This window comes from Protomyctophum parallelum, assembly GCF_964188405.1.
Source record: "Protomyctophum parallelum genome assembly, chromosome: 5".
NCBI lineage: Eukaryota > Metazoa > Chordata > Actinopteri > Myctophiformes > Myctophidae > Protomyctophum > Protomyctophum parallelum.
In genome coordinates, this window is record NC_139702.1 from 22,661,380 (window position 1) to 22,671,565 (window position 10,186).

Genomic DNA, 10,186 nt, shown 5'->3' on the forward strand with positions numbered 1-10,186 from the left:
GTATACGTATCACTGCTTATAATTTGACTTTTTATCAATGTTTTAGTTTGCATTACTGATGTGTTAAACTTAAAGCATGTCCCCCCTGTTATGCTTAAAGGGATAGTTCAGATTTCTTTGAACTTAAAGGGATAGTTCAGATTTTTTTTTACTTAAGTTGTATGAAATACTTGCCATTAATATAGTGGTTGCAACTGTATTAATTGATTGCCAGAGTCCCGTGGTGGGAGTTCTGCTCTGGTTTTGGTGAAATATCAAGTAGTTCTTTTTTTACCCCTCTATCACACAGAACCATGTTTTTTGTGTCCATATCACTACGCCCAAAAAATTGTTCCATGTGATGGAGGGGTCAAAGTTGAACGAAAGTTGCGCTAATATTTTAGAAATAGGCCAACAATACAAATTACGTTCGTTTTGTGGATTAATTTACTTTTACTGTGTGGCCCCAGTGCCCCCCACAAAATGACCATAACTACTTAATATTCACTAAAACCAGAGCAGAACTCCCACCACGGGATCAATTAATACAGTTGCAACCACTATATTAATGGCAAGTATTTCATACAACTTAAGTTAAAAAAATCTGAACTATCCCTTTAAGCTGTATGAAATACTTGCCATTAATAATAATAGTCGTTGCACTTGCAACTGTATTAATTGATTGCCCGAATCCCGTGGTGGGAGTTCTGCTCTGGTTTTGGTGAAATATTAAGTAGTTCCGGTCATTTTGTGGGGGGCACAGGGAGCCACCATAGAGTATTATGGGGCCACGCATTAAAAGTAAATTAATCCATAAAACTAAAGTAATTTGTATTGTTCACACGGAACTATGTTTTTTGTGTCCATATCACTATACCCAAATATTTTAGAGGCCTATAGGAAATTGATACTGATAATTGATTTTCATAATTCTGAAAATATGGTTGATAAATGTATTAAAATCTTACTCTGTGTTCACAATGTGATACCATATTATTTATGTTATTATGTACGTAAGTCGGGACTTGATCACCCCGGCTGGCCGAATTGCTATGGTGTGAGCTTTGAAACCTAATAGACCCTATTCACGTGACGTCAGTTGCTCTTCCGGTTTAGACATTGGAGGGGGAAATACTTTTTTCTCCATTGAGTTTATAATATATATGGACCTCTTCTGATCTACGGCTACAATATTTAATTTCGACCGGTACATAACCTTTTCTGAATGAAGTGTGATCTGTTAATAGGAAAAAACAATGAGCGTTGTTGCTGTAACACGTTACATTTACACTTCTACAAACGGCAAAGGAAAATAAAAACAGTTCAATCTCAAGTGGATGCATGCCAGTGTCCACAGAAAGAGAGAGAGAGAGAGAAAGAAAGAGAGATTTTCTGCCTTTAGATGGACAGGACACATGCAGAGTCGACATGCAGTAAAAAAAGGACTCAAACTCACAATGCACTGTCAAGCTACTTTAGAGCCAAGTGTGCCCGGACCACTAAGTCAACATGGTCAAATGTATTTTGATCAAACAGAGTCTTTCTCAGTCTTTCATTTGTCCACAAAAAAAATAATCTTTTGTTTTTAAAGATATGTCACTCTGACACTGTAACATAGGTTTTTGGAGTTTCACTACAGCAATCACTGACAGACTGAGAAACACACTGAAGTAGATGCAACTTTGTGGGAACTTGTCGTGTAATTTCATGAACCTAAAAGTATATTTCTATAAATGAACTTACTGAATTGATATGCCACTAAAGTCAGGATAAGCTATTTTTAACTAGAGTGTAAAGTCTCTCTCTCACACTCAAATTCCCCGAGACAGGAGGCATTCACACCTGAATGCAAGGCCATTGTTCTAAATCCTTTGAAGCTCCCTTCCCTGGGGAGTAATTTTCCACTTGGCAAGTTACTGTTGAGCAGATGCGGAACACTGGGTGTTCATTCTCAATATTCTACAAGTTTAAGCTTAATGACTTTTAACGAACAGTTGGTATGAGAAAATAATGAGACACTATAACCAGTAATAGTGAGTGCAACTTGTCTCTTAAAATATAGGCCTATTATAAGAATAATGTTTCGCTCCACCGTCTTAATTCATTTCATTTAGAGTGTTCAGTTTTTACGTTATAGTTTCGTAACCTGTTCTGACTACAAGTGTTTCCATTCCATTTTTATATACTGTTAAGGTATGAGTAACCATGTTTATAAATTGTGTACAGTTACGTTCAAGTTTTGTTAAAGTTTAAAAACGGTTTATCAGCTAAAGAGCATCGCCCAGTTAGAACCGGATCAGGTCCTTTGTCCTCTCTGTGACTAGTCCCGCCTCTCTCTAGACCGGAAAGAGCTGGGTCTCAGATCCCATTGGATCTCATTGGTAAAAGTCAGGAAACGCCCGCTGCATGTCCAGTAGAGAGGAGGACCTAGTTATGCTATTTAAGGCCAGGTTTGCCAAGAAGAAAGGGTCCTGGGTCCGGTTAAAACTCATCATTCGGCTAAGAGTTGTACTGTGTGTTGCGTAAATCCAGAGGAACCACGGAGAATTTCCTTTTGTTCTCATCGTTTTGTCTTGACTGCTGGACGGCTTTTGGATACAAAAAATAAAGCTTTTCTTCAACCTCGTCACATCCTATCCTGTTTCCGTTGTTATCCACCGCCGTACACTGGAAAAAGAGACGACAGATTGGAGCCTGAACCAGTGAATTGATCGAGGCGGAAAATTGGTGAGTTGTTTCATTTATCGCTGGCCAATTTTCCGTTGCATCATGACAATGGACCCTGGGAAAGTTATTTTAATGGCGGTGTGCGGTGGTGGTTGGCTCGGGAACAAGGTAATGTATGTCCTGGGTTGGGTCGGGACAAAACAAACGGGGTGGAATTAAACTTTCTGCCCGGGCGATTATAATGTAGTTTCTGTGTGACGTGCTTTCGTCCTGCTTGGTGGTTAGAGCCTTTGTTTACATTTTGAGATGCGTGCGTGTTCCTGGTTCTATTACGATTGCCGTCCGGCCATAGGCCGGCTGTCGTAAAGTGTGTCGTAATGGGTTAATACTGGTTTTGACGTTATATTTCTTCCGGTGTTGATAAAGCTACGATGAGGGAGGTTATGTTAGGGCTTAAAAATATTTATCGTTTTTCCCACATAGGCTGAGGTGCTCTACTTACACATGGGTGGGTAGTTTTAGTTGAACTGTGCGTAACGACTGTGTGATTTGATGAATTTGTTTTTTAAGCACAGTATAATGGAGTGGATTGCATGTGTGTGCTCTGTTCGAAGGCTGTGAATTGCAAGGGGCTTGATAATTGTAGCTTTTAGACGGCCGTTCTGTTTGGGACGGTGGAAGTTATAAATGTGGGTTTTTTGACTCATGGATTAGCGAATTTGTTGCACTGTGTGCTGTGGGGTTTTGTCTGGTTCCGTGGCGTACAGAATAAATGCTAGTCCGTGATTATGTTAGGGTGTAACGTTGGTCCCGCGATTTTGTGATGAACTTAATAGTTGTCACGGCCGGTTTTTCACAGAAGAATGTCAGTTAAGTTAGTAAAACGTTTTATTAAAAAGTGTTACTTATACTGATGTTTGGAGTAAATGGCGTTAAAAGTTGGTACCAGTTAAAAGTTGGAGGAGTTGACTATTTCTTTTGTTATAAAAAGAGGCGGAGGTTAAGTGTTTGAATTACACACAGTGGTTGATATGTTACTATTTTTCCTTTATAAGGGGCATTCTTAAATGTGTATTTACGTTGCTACGATTGTGGGTGTGGAGTCGCTAAGTTGTTCAAAGTTAGTTCTTTGTTCTTTGTTTGGGGGTCTGCGACGCCATTTTGTAAAGTTAGTTCTTTGTTCTTTGTTTGGGGGTCTGCGACGCCATTTTGTTTTTCAATTTTCGGCGGGGAAATGAATGTGTCTGTGAGTTGAGGAATGTGTGTGAGTTGAGAAATGTGTGTGAGTTGTGTTGTGTGTGTGTGTGTGGTGTTGTTGGGACTACAGTTGTAGTTTTTTTTTTTTCTTGTGTTGTGGCGTCGACGGGCGCCATTTTGTTTTCTTTGTTCTTGGAGACAGGGGAGGCAAGGGGAAGAGGGGGTCGGTAATGCAGGGTTACTTGGTCTTTGTGCGTTTTTTAAGGTTGGATATCTGTGTGTCTGTGTCTGTATGCTTCGGTAGCGTCTGCTTTGTTCTCAATTTAATCCGTTTTGGTCTGAAATCGTGTGCAACACGTTTCAAAGGGGGGAGTATAGATTAAATTGGGGTTTTCAGGTACAATTCAATTGGCTTTAATAATTGTAAATAGGTGGAGTAGTCTCGGTAGGCATCGGTTGTGTTGGGAGGTGATATAGATTCTTACGTGCTATAAAAAACATGACGCTCAGCGTGTACAACTGAGAGTGGTGATATATTTCTGGCTGGACCAGATTTTATTCCTGCGTGTTGTGTTATAATAGTGATGAGTGCTTGGTCATTTTTAAACTTCATCAATGGTGCACAGATGGGAAGGTAGGTATTACCGTGGGGGTAAGTATTTGTTAAATTCGGAGTGTGGGTGAACAAAATATGGCTTGGGGTCTGCGTCTTTTTGTCAATTATTAATTTTTTATAGCTGGGGCTTTTGTCCCCGGGTAGGAGAATTGCTGAACGTTTGGCATTACATGTAGACAGGGGCTGTGCATTGTTCATTCATTCATCCACAGTTTATATAGTTCTGGATAAGTAGGATACAGTACCGATTCCGGATTTCATGTTTCTGGTTTTGTGTGGTTACATTTTTCTTTCAGAAAGGGGGCGTAGGTGTCCAGCTCACATCAGCTTGGGGCCGGCACTACTCATATTTTATCTTTGCAAAATGTGTTGACGTACAGACCAGGGGGGTATAGAACATTTCAAATTTAACGTGGAGTCTCTTACGAGAATAAGATTATAAATAATTTGTTTAAATATAATTAGGCCTTGATTACATTTGTGGGCACAACTGAAGTAAATATTCCTACTTCAAGTACACTAAACTGGACTAAAGGTGACGGACTATTAAACTCCTCGGTCTGACGTCTTAGCTCCCTCTACTGGCGACTGTACAGAATGCCTGGATTCTGATTTCTCTTTCATTAATTGTTGGGCGTTAGCTGGTGTTCCTGTGTATATGTGTGTATTTTTCACCCTCGTTGTCTGTGTCATCTGATGAGTGTTGGGGTGAACCTGTCCACGCTCTGTTTCGTGTGTTGAGGTTGTATGTATGTTCCTTCCTTTGAAAGTATATATTGTTCAAACTGAATTCTCCCTGTTAGATTGTATAACCATTCTGTCTTCCCCACTTTTCCCACCTCATTGGGTATAATTAATAATTATCACCCCATATTCCCTTCATGTTTAACTTTCCTTCCAGTTGGCCACTGGAGATGGAGTTAATCATTTTTCTCCTGTTAATGCCTAGACTTTTCCTTTTAGGGAAAAAGGTGTTGGGGGGGCAGACCTCACAAATTCCTTACCCACATATAATTGGTTAGGGTAAAAGGGTTGTGGTTTTGTTAGAGTGCCTTGGTAAATCATGTATTCTTAAGACATGTATTACTGGCACATAAATCTTGTTACTATGTGAGTAGGATATATTGCCTCACGAGGGTGCATGTGAGATATACATTTAATGATAATTGCAGTCCCACATTTGTTTTGCAGATTAGATACATATTTTTCTGCTTAACTGGGACTAATCACTGCGCTATAGTATAGGCCTTGGGTCACGGAAGGCTGACAGTTAACTACATTGTGTGCATAAATACTGTAGTGTATAGGCATACACTAGGGTGACGTACATCTACTTAAGGTCACACATATATGCTATGAATAATACAAATTATTATTATCCACAGAGGGTGGAGAAAGCAGCAAAAGGGAAGATTCTTCTTTCCTTCTGAAGTGGCGTGGGGTGACACCTTGCTTTGGGATGAGCAAAGCGTGAAGGGGGGAAAATCTGTTCTTAGATATCAATAGTTTTCTTTGGGTGGAGGTAACGGGACATCTGTTATCGGTATCTTGGGTCGGTATGACTCATTGTTGAAAAGCATTTAATGGTGAGCAATGCATGATTCTTTCATTTCTATATTGTACAATAATAACGGTTTGAGTTATATTTTTCAGTTTGAAGGCAGATCCAGGGAATCGGTGAGTATCTTATTGTATAAATATCAAGTCTTTTTTTCACTATTTTTTAATTAACAGTTGGGATAAATTATGTGCGTCCCAATGGTAAGTTGCTAATCGTCAGTGGATTACATTTGGTAAATATAATTTGAGGTTGACTCGTTTCAGTGGATGTTTAATGCAAGCTGAGGGCCAACTCCTGACCTCTTAATAATTATTATTGAACGAAGGTTAGGTGTTAAGTGACACTATTCCTCGTGAGAGAAGCCACTCGGTTGTTCAATTTCTCATAAACTGTATAGACTTTAGTGCATGCATTTTTTTTGTACTAACGGACAATTCCTGTTAACCTGGTAACTGCATGGTTGATTTTTTATTGCTTAAATAACTAACCCTGACCTGACAGTGGATACTTGGGGGTGTGGGGTTTTTTAAATACCTGTGTTCTCTTTCAGAAAACAGGAAAGGGAGGCGAGCGGAGCCAGTCGCTGCTTGATCAAGTGAGACGTATTGTAGGGTTTCTTAAAAACACTGTATTTTTTACTCTCCAACTCAATATGGTCCATTTCGTTATTTTGGTTTAAGCCTATAGTCAGTTTTAACATCTCCCACACGTGTCCCTGGACTTGTGTATAACATATACCGTAGTTTGTTGCCTTTCACATAATTTGCATGACATCATATATTTTGTGCGTACACATCTGCCTACCGTTCTCAAGTAAGTCTGCAGTCTGTAAGTGGCTGGCAATTTTTGAATTTCCTGCATGTTTCCCTGTTTGAGTGAGGTGATATTTTTAGCAGTGCAGGGAGGACGATAAAGGTTAGTTGACGTGACATTTGTTGTAATTCAATATCTCTGAACTCAATACTTCAAATACTGACTATGGCAACGGCTAGTCAGCAAGTTTCTTTCCACAATGATGAGTTTATTGACACGTTATCATCAATTCTGGGGAGGTGGGAATCACACGGTCCAATTAAGAATTGGCCCCGGGACAGCATATTTCATCCAGGTAATTTTAAACTCCTGGTAAACTGTGTGCACGATTATGACAAAATGTTGGAAAGGAAGTTCCTGGAACAAAGGAAGATTATGAAACTGTTCATTAAAACGGGGAAAAGATTTAGCAAAGCCTATGACCTCATCACCAAGACTAACATGTCACTAACGCAGCCACCCTCCAAAGGGGGTGACCATGATTTTAATAGGAGCGCTTCCAACTCTTCAAATAACAAGCATTTCGTGAACGCAGTGCTGGGGAAGGAGCGTGGCGCTGGAGGGGAATCGAAACATGCGGTTCCAGGGAGGAGGGAGGAGGGCAGGACGAAGACACCAGGTAGGGTCCCAAATAAGACAGGGGTCCGAACGCAAGACATGAAGAAGCCAGCAGGTGAGCCTGGTGTCACACCCCCTCCAGAAACACAGGGTGCGGCGAGTGGCCTTACACCGCCATCAGACGATAACCACGAGGGGAAGGAGGGTAGCAACAAGATGGCCCCTGTCAAAGTATCGCCGTTGGTGATCTGTGGTCAACCTATTGTCTATCAGCCATGGGCTAACATGGATATGAAAGATGTCATCACAAGACTTCCCCCATTACAGGAAGTGGCACACCCGTGGATGACGAAGCTCGATACGCTGGCGGGGGGAGTTCCATTAGCCGTGGGAGATATGAAGAGACTGTTAGCGCACCTGGTGGGGTTTCGAGGGTTGAACAACATCTTGGCCCGGGCAGGAATGCAGGCTTACGTGGACACGGGCCTGGGAGACGCAGATCTATATGCAGACCACAAGGGGCTCCTATGTCTGGCAATGAGAGAGCTTTACCCCACCGACTTCAATCCGGACAGGATAGGAGGGCCTCCGCTGCAAGGACGGGCTGATGATAGAGGTAACAGTCCTACACCTGCCGGGATCACCACCCGGTCCACTACAAGGCCCGCCACCTCTCCCACATGTCCTACACAAGGAGGAGCTGCGTCAAGTGTCAACGGAAGGGGGGCAGAAGCGGTGAGATGTCCTGCAATGATCGAAGATGGTCCTGCCACACAGCTGGATCAGTCTCAGTATCAGAACAGACCCAGCCAGGTCAGAAACGAACGCTCGGACACCCCGCCGCAGAATTATACCGGTTGTCACAGGTGCGGTGAGCTGTCTCATTTCATAAGGAACTGCCCGCAGCCTAAGCCACGATCGAATCATCAACAGGGCTCACAGCAGCAAAATCAGCCGCAGCAGTCACAGGAACCTAGGGGGGATCGGCCATCCACATGGCAGACGCAGGATGCGCGTGGTCCTGTCGGTCCAGGCCCTGTGGGGGTGAACTTTGGGGCTGACGTGTTCTTTTGGAACATCAACATCTGAAACTGCAGATGGCGAGCCTGGCCACACCGGCGTCGACACCTCAAGATACCAGGTACCAGCCGGACCAAGGGTTTCATCAGGACGGGAGGGCCTCACAGTGAGTCCGTCCTATTTTTCAATTTTTCAATCGATTTTGGACATATGAGGGATTGTGGGGAAAAGAGAAACTCTTTTCTGGCGAAACGTGGAAAAGAGAAACACCATCCCTGCGTTTGGGTGAAAATTAAAAAAAAAAAAAAACTGGGAGAGGCAATGACAATGTTTCTCTGTTTGGGATGTGCAATTTCTAAATATTTCCTGCTCCTTTTTCTTCTGGTACAACATGGTAAGAGTGTTCATAGTATATGCTGTCAGGGGGCCAGTAGGACAGCAAATGACAGAAGGGAGGTTGTGGCAGAAGGTTATCATTGACATGTTGACAAAATCAGTATGTGTATAAATATAGTCTGTCACTCTTTTTGAGTAACAGAAGGGGGGAGTATATTATAAAGTCAAATTAATAAGAGGGTATTTTTTTCATTTTCAGGTTGCATTTTTTAATACAGTTTGACTAAATTCTTTAAAAATGTATAAACATATTAGGAGTCAGAGTGTCACGATAAATAGCTTTTGTTTAGTTAGAGGGAACATGCAATACATTTTGAACTTGTGACTTATAATTGCTTGGAGAAATGACTTTTTGTCAACAAATGTGCAGTCTAATTTAGGGTGCATTATTCACGGATAGTAATTGGGTTGTTTAAGAAATAACCATGGCATTAACAAGGCAAACGAAAAATGAGACTACATTGTTAAAGGTAATAGGAGTTGGCGAGATAAAAAGGACCTCACATAAATAAGGATAATTTGATTTTAATATAAGGAGGATGATTTTTTAGGACTTTGAGTGACACTGAATGGTCTACTAAGTTACTAATAGTTCAATGCATGCGTGTGCTTTTGCAAAAGAACGTCTAATCTTGGTGTGGAAGGGGTTCATATTTCTAAACAGGGAGCTGATGGAGAGAAAGTTGCAGTGACAGCAGCATCCTTGGAGTATGCGAGGGGTGCCAGTGAGCATCCAACATCGTGTCAATATCAGAGGCTGTCTGTCTACTTCTGCGCTACACGTCAAGTCGTGCTCCTCAACTCTATAACAGCTAACCTGAGTGCAGCGGACCACATCATCGACAAGCGGCTAAGCAGTTAACCAGAAGACTTCATTGTCAATACTACGTCATCGATGGGGTACCAAGTGCCAGTGAGGACTTCACGTCTACAAGAGTGCTCTGACGCACTTCAGCTGTGGCATGACTAAGGCTGGTATACAGTCGTATAGTCGCCGATTTCTGAATGTTCAGAAATAAGTAATCCTACATGGAGTATTCGGTCCTGAGGAGATAGCTGGTACAACCTCCAGCCATCCTTTGCGCAAAATGCCCTGGTGACCAAAATGAAGATCATTGCCATTTCCGTGGATTACTGGTACAAGGCAGTCCAAGGAGCCAGGATTCATCTGCGTTTATATTTTAGTCGAAAAGAAAATCTATGCGCGTGAACCGTCATCGCAGGAAATTTCATTGAACTTTGGAGAGAAGGAGAAAGAAAAATATGTCGATATTGGATTGTTATGAGTTTGTGTTTATGTTTTCATATGTTTCAAATTTACTGGTACAAGGGATTATTAACATCAGATATGCTTGCGTTGAATGTATTTACCTTTCAAA